Here is a 10,975-nt window from a genome sequence, read left to right on the forward strand (position 1 = left end):
GAAGCCATATATCAGCATCGAAACTACTCCTTGAGGTAGATGTGAAAATCCCATGCCAGCTATTTTGAAGATGAACAGAAGAATTATCCTTGGCATCCAAGTTAGTGCCTAACTTTCAACAAGCACATAAACATTTGCACGTATGAGGAATTTGTGTGATGAACAACATTCAACAATTATAAAGAATAAATTATATAAAGTTAGAAGTGTGGATATGGAATAAAATGTGCATAAATACATCAATTGTAGCACTTTCCAGAAGGGGCTTTCAGAAAAGGAAATTTGCTCAGTGGATAGTGTCCGTAATGATTTTTTTCTGTCTAGATAATTATTAACATACCTGGGAGCTTTCTGTGGTCACATTGACTCCCACAGTGCAACATTGGGTACACCTTATTGACCCTGAAGCACATCTGGACACAATGAAGTTGTAAAGTGTGCAGTCTGAAAGCAAACTTTCCTTTTTCTTGTGTAGAGTTATTGTTTTGCTCCTCGTCTGGGCCAAGACAGATTCTTGAGGGCACATTTACTGATACTGGTGGGGAGATTTTAAAATACCTTGGCAGGGGGTTAGGAAGCTGAGTAAATTCAGAAGAGAGTAAAGCTGAGTTGGAAATGGAAGGCAGAAGATTAATGATAGAATATGTAAGGCTTGAAAATAGAAATAAAACTCTAAAGGGAATATACTTAAATGCAAGGAGTACTGTAAAATAGGACAAGTCAGAACCAGATTTACTGTCACTGATGTACGTCGTGAAATTTGTTGTTTTGGGGCAGCAGGTACAGTGCAAGACATAAAATTACTATGTTGAAAAATAAATAAATAGTGCAAAAGACAAATAAAGAGGGTGTGTTTGTGGGCCATTCCGAAATCTGATGGTGGAGGAAGAAGGAGCTGTCCACGTTGAGTGTAGATCTTCAAGCTCCTACCTCCTGCCTGTTGGTAGTAACGTAAAGGGGGCACGTCCCGGATAGTGAGGGTCTTTAATGATGAATGCTGTCTTCTTGAGCATGCCCACAATGGCGGGGTGCATTGTGCCCATGATGGAACGGGTTGAGTCTACAACCCTCTGCCGTCTCTTGTACATTGGAGACATGGCAATGAGGGTATAATGATATTTTAGCTTCAACTGAAAGGGGTGCCAGGTTCAGCCTTCCTTGTCGCAGGATTTTCAGGCAATATTCAGAAGGCAGTAGACAAGAAAGGAAGGAAGATGGCTCAAAGAAAGGCTCAGCTGTACAGAGGGATGAATTGTTAGGGTCATTCAATTACATTCTATAGGTTGTGCAAAAGAAGAACTATAGTTTGGGAGAACTGTATACTCTAGAACAGGGTAGGAAGACAAAACTGAAAGCAAGTTTCTGAACAAAACTAGGGCAGTGATAGTGGGTGATTTAACTCAATGAAACACTGGGATACATCACCATCAACTTCTAAGGTAGTCCTTTGGGATTGAAGATGATTTGCTACCCATCTGGTTCTGTAGGCTCTGAGGTGTTTGTGGGTCTCACAGACTCTGCCTCAGATGGATGTGCCTGGCGGGCAGGCATGAGGGTAGTTTGCAAGCTGGCGCTATTTACGCCAGGCTATTGTGCTTCCAAAGGTAATCGAGATTCTCAATGTTCCTTTGAGTGGTTGTAGGTTGGGAATTCCCAGGAGTTAGTGGAACGTTGCAGTTCCTTAAGAAGGTTTTGACATTTCATTGAATCTTTCCTTCTGTCCACTTGCTAATCTCTTCTTGAGGCAAAAATGACTAGTTAGTCTTGGAACGATGGGAGATCTATAAGAAAGAAATTCACCACTTTGGAGCAAACATAATTCTTCAAAGAGAAAGGGCGGGAATGCCAAAGCTAAGTTTCTGGAGAATTGTGCATTCAGTGTAGCCTAAATGGATTTTAGTGAGTTTTTTGACGAGGTTAGAAAGTAAAGTACCACTGGAATACAAGGGAAAGTGACAGTGGATTCAAGCTAGGCCAGTGGTAGTAAGCAGGAGGCAATGGCTCGTGGCTGTCCCTACTAGCTGGGTTCCACAAATTCCTTGCTTTTGTAAACGGTCTAACAAGGCGGTTGCTGGAGATCACTGCAGGAAGGTGCTGATGTTCAGATCAGTGGGTACACAACAAATGAGTGTGTGAATCAGTGGGATCTTACAGCGTAGTCCATAGATTCTTAAAAATAGCAGGAGAGAGCAAACAGGTAGCGTGCAGAATGCTTTCCTTTATTAGCGGAGAACTAGAAAATAACTATAGGTAAGATAAACTATAATTGAAGACTGAGACTGTTTCAGTTCTGTGTGTGTTTCTATTCACTAAATTACAGGAAAGATGTGATTGGACAGGGAAATTATAGAGGAGATTAATGAGATGTTGCAGGGACTGGAAAATTGCAACTATTGGCAAGACTGGATGTGCTGTTGTTTTCTTTGGCTAAGGGGGTGAGGTAATTAAAGGATAGGAAATTATTAGGGGCCAAAAACAGTTAACAGGAAGGACCTATTTCCCCTTGCAGAGGGATGAAAAACCAGGGGGCATAAATTTAAAATAATCAGCAGGATTAGAGGGGAAAGAATGAAACATACTTTTACACAGAGGGAAGTAGGAGCTTGGAACACATTGCTGGGAAGGAGAGACAGAGGCGGAAACCCTCGTCACATTCAGACATTAGTTGGTGGAGCGTGTGAAGAACTGTGCCCTGTGTGGGTTCGGAACTTGACGCCTGAAGGTGTGGTTTGGCTGAGTGCTCTGTTTCCGATGGAATAGTCAGGATGGGCTGAATAGTCTTCTCGATTTTAGTGCTCAGAACAACTGCTGGATGATGTGTCCAGTAGCCAGATCCAGAGAAGTGAATGAGGAAGCCTAGAGACAGAACCCCCAGCCACACATAGCTGACGTGTGATCTGACAGCGATGATAAAGTACTGCTAAGCTGGCAATCCTGAGGTAATGGAAATTTACTTCCTTACCTTGGCTGGGGCATACATGACCCCAGATCCTAATCATATGGTAGATAGTTAACCAGCCTCTGAAATGTCTCAGAAAAATTCTGATATTGATGGATTACACAAGATAGGTCTTGGCATTGCTAGTGATAACCATATTCATTTATAACCATATTCTACAGATGACTAAACAGGATCAGCTTGCCTCAGACACTGAGGAGGTAGAAACCATGTGGATGGACACTGTGTGGTGACGTAACAAAGCACTGTGTATGTAGTTCACAGCATTCGGGAGGCTGGGAGGCTTCTCTGGTCCTGCTGAATCTCTCCATAGCAGTAGAAGAGACTGCTTTTGGAGCAAACACAAGGAAATCTGCAGTTGCTGGAAATTCAAACAACACACACAAAATGCTGGTGGAACACAGCAGGCCAGGCAGCATCTATAGGGAGAAGCACTGTCGACGTTTCGGGCCGAGACCCTTCGTCAGGACTGCTTTTGGACGCGGGTTCTTGGTGACCCTCCTAAACCAAGCTGCAGTCTGCCATGTCTGCAGTTAGTTGCATCAGTAACCTTGACAAGAGCTCTGAATCAATGCTTGTTGGATTCCCTGAGATCTCCTGTGTCCCCTTCCTTGCTCACTTCTCCTCACTCCTAATCCCTCCTGCCTAGTATTCCAGCAAGCACCTCCCACCCCCACCCGATTTCCTTGTCCAGTGACCTGAAAACCAGACAGAGGTAGCTGTGCCCCAGTTCCCTGCCATAATTCTCATATTGACTACACCTCCAAGCAATGTTCACTGACTACCCCACTGCAGGGCAGCCAGCGATCTCAAATGCAACCTTTGTTTTTGCAGATCCAATGATGGAATGCTTTTCCCTCAATTCCAATAACAACCTGGTGATCAGCTCACTGGGCACAGTGGGACTTTTCTTTCTGAAGAGCAGGAAGTCTAAAGGTTGATGTCTGTAAAGAAAGGGAATGGGTTAGTGACCCCCCCCCCCCCCACAGCTTGTCCGTTGATGCTTCTAGACGCTGCAGTCAGAGGCAGGATGGAGGAAATATTGACTACATTTAGAAAGCAGAACAGACTGTCTCATGCTGGAAAAGTGATATCTGTGCAAGAACAAATATGTTTTCTTTAGCTATTAGCAGGTTTGGAGGGATGGAAATCCAGACAGACAGACACTGCTTCCTTCAGTCAGAGGTTGTGGGATGTTTCATTAGAATACCAGCAGTAACATTGCAAAAAATAAAATCTTGCACCTTACCTAAACTGAGGCCAGCCTAACATATGCTTAAACTATTTCAATTAAAAATTATGATGGGGGGGTGTAAAATTTCCAAAATTGGCAGATTAACATAGAAAAGCACAGAGTGACAAGCGCTAGAAAATCTGCAGATGCTGAAAATCCAAAGCAACACACACACAATGCAGGAGGACCTCAGCAGGCCAAGCAGCATCCATGGAAAAGGTTTGGAAGAATGCGGAGAGACTATGTAAATAATAGAGACACGATTCCAAAAGGAACATAGGAGCAGAGAAATCCGGGGAGATGTGCAAAACTCACTGAAAGTGGCAGGGCAGATTGAAGTCATGGTTACAACACTGCGTGAAAAAAAATAAGAGCAGGAAGAGATTATCTGGCCCTGTAGACAGCAAAAACAACCTATGGGGCTTCGAGTGGGGTAGACACCATTACAATATTCATACTGAACCATATAAGGAGGTATTAGAACAGCTGAGACTTAAGAAGGCCTGTTTGAAGGAGTGTCTTTAAGGAGCAGAGTGAGATAGAGAGGTGAAAAGGTTCAGAGATGAGTTGAGATTTCCAGTATGAGGTACTGCTGTCAATGGGGGAGCAATGGAAATCAAGGATGGTCAACAGCTCCCGACTACATGAGTGGAAATCAGCTGCTCACTGAGTCCTCCCAATAGACCTCCACCCAAATAATTTTTAAAGTAAAGTCAGGTGTACTATTAGGAACGGAGCTTACCTGAGAGGCTCGACATCACCACCACAACTTAAGCGAGTTAAATACTCTCCCAGATCATATTTCATCTGGTTTAATCTGCCTCCTCCGTCCAGCACTGCCATTCCACTTCAAAGGAAAACACACATTTTACTCCTGTCACAAAACCAATTTGTTTCCACCGCTGAGAACTAAATGAATGAAGTCTATTCACTCCCTCACACTGAGCCCTGCTCCCTCATCACAACTTCAGAAACAATTAAGGCATGGCAGTTTGACAGGTAGAAGAAATGCTCGCCTTCCTCACTTTCACTTTCTGCCCTGAGCTCGGGGGCTGTTCATCTTTCAAGGGGTTGCTTGGAAACAGTTTGCAAGAAAGGATTACTATTATCAAGGAGATACTGAGACCTAAATGCAAACAGAAAACCCTGGAGATTCTGAACGAGTTTGCAAGGAGAGAATCTGTTTAACACTACAGCTCCATGACTTTTCACCTGAATGATGAAGTTAGGAAGCAAGCATCTGATGAAAGATCACTGGCCTGAATTGTTAACCCTGTTTCACTTTATACAGAAGCTGACTGATCTGATGAGAGTTTCCAGATTTTCTGTTTTTTATTTCAGATGTACAACGTGCGGTTTTTTTGTTTTGCTCTTTGATGAGGAGACTGGTCCAGTTGTCGTCATCAATCTCTCCGATACTTTTCTTAGATTATCTTAAAGTTGCTGGGAAAACTACCTCGAACACAAGGAAATCTGCAGATGCCGGAAATTCAAGCAACGCACACAAAATGCTGGTGGAACGCAACAGGCCAGGCAGCATCTATAGGGAGAAGCACTGTCGACATTTTGGGCCGAGACCCTTCGTCAGGACTGGGAAAGTTACCCAATGTCACCTGAGGTTTGATGGGCAGGATATTCCAGAAGATACTTGAGATGACTGTGCTATTTTGCTGGTAATAACTGGTGCTTAACCAGATGATTTTTGTTGCCCCTTCTTATTGACTTGAAGCTTACACTGTGAACATGTTATCACACCCAGACCATGCAGAAGCAAAAGTGATGTAAATCTTTTCTCGCAGGTGATGCGTGATTCTCACAGTCTAACAAACACCTGCCAAAATGCTGCACAGTGTAAAGAGGAAAACCGCAATGCTACCAGCATGATTACAGGAACATTGGCGAGATCTTACTCTGCTCACTTGCAGTAGCTCTTTTTCTGCCTCATGACAGTTGCCGGGACCCCTAAAACAGCATTAACTTCAAACTCTCACTACAGGCCTCTCCAATGGAATATTCTGCCTCCACCCAATCACTCCCTCCCATTGCTCTGTCGGATTTGGGAGTACTATCATCTCCAGCCGGGTGCCCACCTTCCCACTTCCCGTACTTGTGAGAAAGGTACGCCAAAGGTGAACACCATTTCCAGGCCGAGTCTCCCGCCCCAGCACTGTGCCGTGGCAATAGTGTGGGAGTTCAACCCTCTCAGAGCAGCAGCACAGAGGGAGTGAGAGGGATCAGTGGGATCTGACGGTAATTGCTGAGCAAGAGACACACTATCATAGGGGCAGGACTGAGGGAGAGCGGATGGGCAGTGGTGAAGGGATGGTGCGCCACCAGAAGCTCAGCTGGAGATGTGTCCCGTTGGGTGGCACTCTAAATTGAAACCCATTTCCCCGACAGGGAAAGATCAGGGATATTACCATAGAGACCTGCTCACTCACTTAGAGGTGGACAGCCTTGCCATTACCATCTCCTGCTGGTGAATGGATTGAGAAAACATACACACAGCGGCCCCTTTATTGGGTACCTCCTGTACTGAACAAAGCAGCCTCTGAGCAGACGTTCATGGTCTTCTGCTGCTGGAGCCCACTCACCTCGAAGTTCAACATGCTGTGCATTCACAGATGCTCTTCCGCACACCACTGTTGTAATGCGTGGATATTTGAGTTACTGTCGCCTTCCTGTCAGCTTGAACCAGTCTGGCTATTCTCCTCTAACCTCTCTCATTCAGAAGGCATTTTTGCCCACAATACTGTCACTTACAGAATGTTTTTTGTTTCTCGCACTATTCTCTGTAAACCCTAGAGACTGTTAACCCCTGGGGATCTACAGTTCCTAAGATACTCAACCCCCCCCCCCCCGTATGGCACCAGCAATTATTTCACAGTCAAAATTACATAGATCACATTTCTTCCCCGTTCTGATGTTTGGTCTGAACCTCTTGACCATGTCTGCATGCTTTAATGCATTGAGTTGCTGCCATATGGCAGGCTGATTAGATACTTGCATTGACAATCAGGTGTACATGTGTATCTAACAACGTGACACATGCCTGTGCATGTGTGTCCATGGAGCATATATTGAATCACAATCAGAATCAGGTTTAAAATCACCGACATATGTCGAGAAATTCATTAACTTTACGGCAGCAGTACAATGCAATACGTGATAGATAAATAAATACAGAGAAACAACACTAAATTACAGTAAGTATATATATGTCTATTAAATAGTTAAGTTAAAGTAAGTTGTGCAAAAAAAAATTTAAAAAGTAGTGAGGTAGTGTCATGGATTTGATGTCCACTGAGGAATCAGATGGCAGAGGGGAAGAAACTGTTCCTGAATCGCTGAGTGCGTGCCTTCATGCTTCTGTACCTCCTTCCTGATGGTAACAGTGTGAAGAGAGCATGTCCTGGGTGGTGGGGCTCGTTAACAATGGACACTGCCTTCCTACGGCACTGCTCCTTGAAAATGTCCTGGATAATATGAAGGCCAATACCCATGATGGAGCTGACTAATTTTGTATCAGACAGCTAAATTTCACAAGTATTTTACGGGGTTTACCTATTCCTGACTGGAATTCCAACACTAAAACATATATAATGCATTAAACACAGGACCCACTGGTGTGCAAAATGGTTCCATTCTGTGAAATTCATTGTTTGCCTGATTGATGACTTATGGACAAAAAGCAATGACAATTCCAGCATATGACCTCCATTGCTTCCAAATGTAAGCGGCAATGTGGCTGTGAGTTTCCCTTTACTATCTCCCATGTAGATGTGAGATCTCATTGGCTTGGTGAGATCTCATTGGTTTGGTGAGATCTCACTGCCTTGGTGAGATCTCACTGGTTTGGTGAGATCTCACTGCCTTGGTGAGATCTCATTGCCTTGCTGAGATCTCATTGGCTTGGTGAGATCTCACTGGCTTGGTGAAATCTCACTGGTTTAGTGAGATCTCACTGGCTTGGTGAGATCTCATTGGCTTGGTGAGATCTCACTGGCTTGGTGAGATCTCATTGGCTTGGTGAGATCTCATTGGCTTGCTTCAACCTGGTGACAGGAAAATAAGTTGTAGCCATAACTAAAGATACAGGGCAGCTAAAAAAATCTAAAGTAATCGAGGAAACTTAGTATTTTTTTGTGAAAGGAAAATCAGGTTGACCAAGTTAACGGAATTGTCTGTAGAGGTATCATGCTGTGGATACAGGAAAGTAGGCAGATGTTCTACAATTAGTTTTCCAGAACACTCATAGAAGTTGTCACATCAAAGGCTACTGCAGAATATAAAAGCTCATATGTAGGAGGTAACGTAGGAAACAGTCAGCAGGCATTGCTGATTGTGGACTTCAGGAAGGGTAAGACGAAGTGATTCATAGAGGGATCAGAAGTGGAGAGAGTGAGCAGTTTCAGTTCCTGGGTGTTAAGATCTCTTAGGATCTAACCTGGTCCCAGCATATCGATGTAGTTATAAAGAAGACAAGACAGTGGTCATACTTTATTAGGAGTTTGAATTGATTTGGCATTCAAAACCAATACACTCAAAAACTTCTATAAATGTACGTGAAGAGCATTCTGACAGGCTGCATCACTGTCTGGTATGGAGGGGCTACTGCACAGGACCGAAAGAAGCTGCAGAAGGTTGTAAATCTAGTCAACTCCATCTTGGGTACTAGCCTACAAAGTATCCAAGACACCTTTAGGGAGTGGTGTCTCAGAAAGGCAGAGTCAATTATTAAGGACCTCCAGCACCCAGGGCATGTCCTTTTCTCACTGTTACCATCAGGTAGGAGATATAGAGTCATGAAAGCACACACTCAGTGATTCAGGATCAGCTTCTTCCCCTCTGCCATCTGATTCCTCAATGAACATTGAAGCTTTGGATACTGCCTCACTTTTTTTAATATACAGTATTTCTGGTTTTGCACATTTAAAAAAATTTATTCAACATGTGTAATTGATTTACTTGTTTATTTATTATTATGCTTTACTTAATTTATTTATTTTTTCTCTCTTTCTGCTAGATTATGTATTGCATTGAACTGCTGCTGCTAAGTTAACGAATTTCACGTCACATGCCGGTGATAATAAACCTGATTCTGATTCTGATTTTCTGACTGGCAAGATGTAACGAGAGGTGTGCTACAGAAATTGCAACTGGGAACTCAGCTTTTTACAATTTATTTAAAGGACTTGGATGAACACATGGATACTCTGGTAAAAGTACGCTAAATTTGAAGAAGCTGCAAAGATAGTTTGGAGAGTAAGTTGTGAGGCGGGTACAAAGGGATAGAGATACATTAAGTTAAGTGGGTGGGTAAAAATCTGGCAAATGGTGTGTAATGTGAAAAAAATATGTAATTGTTAATTTTGTCAATAAAAATGAAAAGGAAACAAATTCCCCAGAGATTACAGTGCACTCAGATGCAGAAGGATTTCAGTGTCTATAGTACATGATTTGTAAAAAGCTAATACAAAAATGCAGGTTGTAATTACGAAAGCCAACGGATCTTTTTTTTTAAACACAAGGAAGTCTGCAGGTGGTGGAAGTCCAAAGCAATACACACGAAATGTTAGAGGAACTCAGCAGGTCTGGCTACATCTAAGGAAATGAATAAACAGTCAACTTTTCAGGTTGAGACGTTTCAGGTTGAGACCTTTCTTCAGTCGTGAAAAGGGGAAGATGCCAGAATAAAAAGGTGGGGAGCGGGGAAAGAGGTGATCGTTGAAGCCAGATTAGTGTGACATGTCAAACGCCAGAGAAGGAATCTGATAGGAAAGAAGAGTGGACCATTGGAGAAAGGGAAGGAGGAGGGGACCCAGGGTGAAGTGATCGGCAGATGAGAAGAAGTAAAATGCCAGAGTGGGGGAAAGAGAAGAAAGGAGGAAGGAGAGTGAATTTTCTTTTACTGGAAGAAGAAATCGATATCAGGTTGGAGGTTATGCAGATGGAATATAAGGTGTTGCTCCTCCTGAAGGTGGCCTCATCTTAGCACAAAAGGAGGCCATAGACCGGCATGTTGGAACGGGTATGGGAAATGGAATTTAAACCTTTGGCCACCAGGATATTCTACTTTTGGCAGATGGAGCAGAGGTGCTCGATGAAGCGGTCCCCCAATTTACGACGGGTCTCACCAATGTGGCAGAGGCCAGATCACAATAGACAACTCCAGCAGATTCGCAGGTGAAGCATCGCCTCACTTGAGAGGACTGTTTGGAGCTATTAATAGAGGTGAGGCAGGAGGTGGATGGTCAGCTGTGGCACTTAAACCACCAAGGGTAAGTGCCACGAGAGGGATCAGTGGGCAGCAATGAATGGACAATGGAATCATAGAGGGAGTCATCCCCGTGGAAAGTGAGCGGGGGTGAGGTAAAGACGTGTTTAGTGGTAGGATCCCTTTGGAGATGGCAGAAGTTGCAGAGTGTTGGATGCAGAGGCAAATGGGGTGGTAGGTAAGGACAAGAGGAACTATCGCTGTTAAGGCGGTGGGAAGATGAGGTGAGTATGGATATTTGGGAAATGGAGGAGATGTGGGTGAGGGCAGCATCAATGGTGAAGGAAGGGAAACTCTATTCTTTGAAGAGGGAGGACATTTCTGATGTCCTGGAATGGAAAGCCTCATCCTGGGAACAGATGCAGCAAAGATGAAGAAACTGAGAAAAGGAGATAGCATTTTTTACAGGAGATTGAGTGGGAAGAGGTATCTTTTTGAAGTTTATTTTGATAGAAATTGAATACCCAAGGGGGGGATGCTTTGGTGAGTTTTCTCTTGAAATACT

Source organism: Hypanus sabinus, chromosome 16, assembly GCF_030144855.1.
Source record: "Hypanus sabinus isolate sHypSab1 chromosome 16, sHypSab1.hap1, whole genome shotgun sequence".
In the NCBI taxonomy this organism is placed as follows: Eukaryota; Metazoa; Chordata; class Chondrichthyes; order Myliobatiformes; family Dasyatidae; genus Hypanus; species Hypanus sabinus.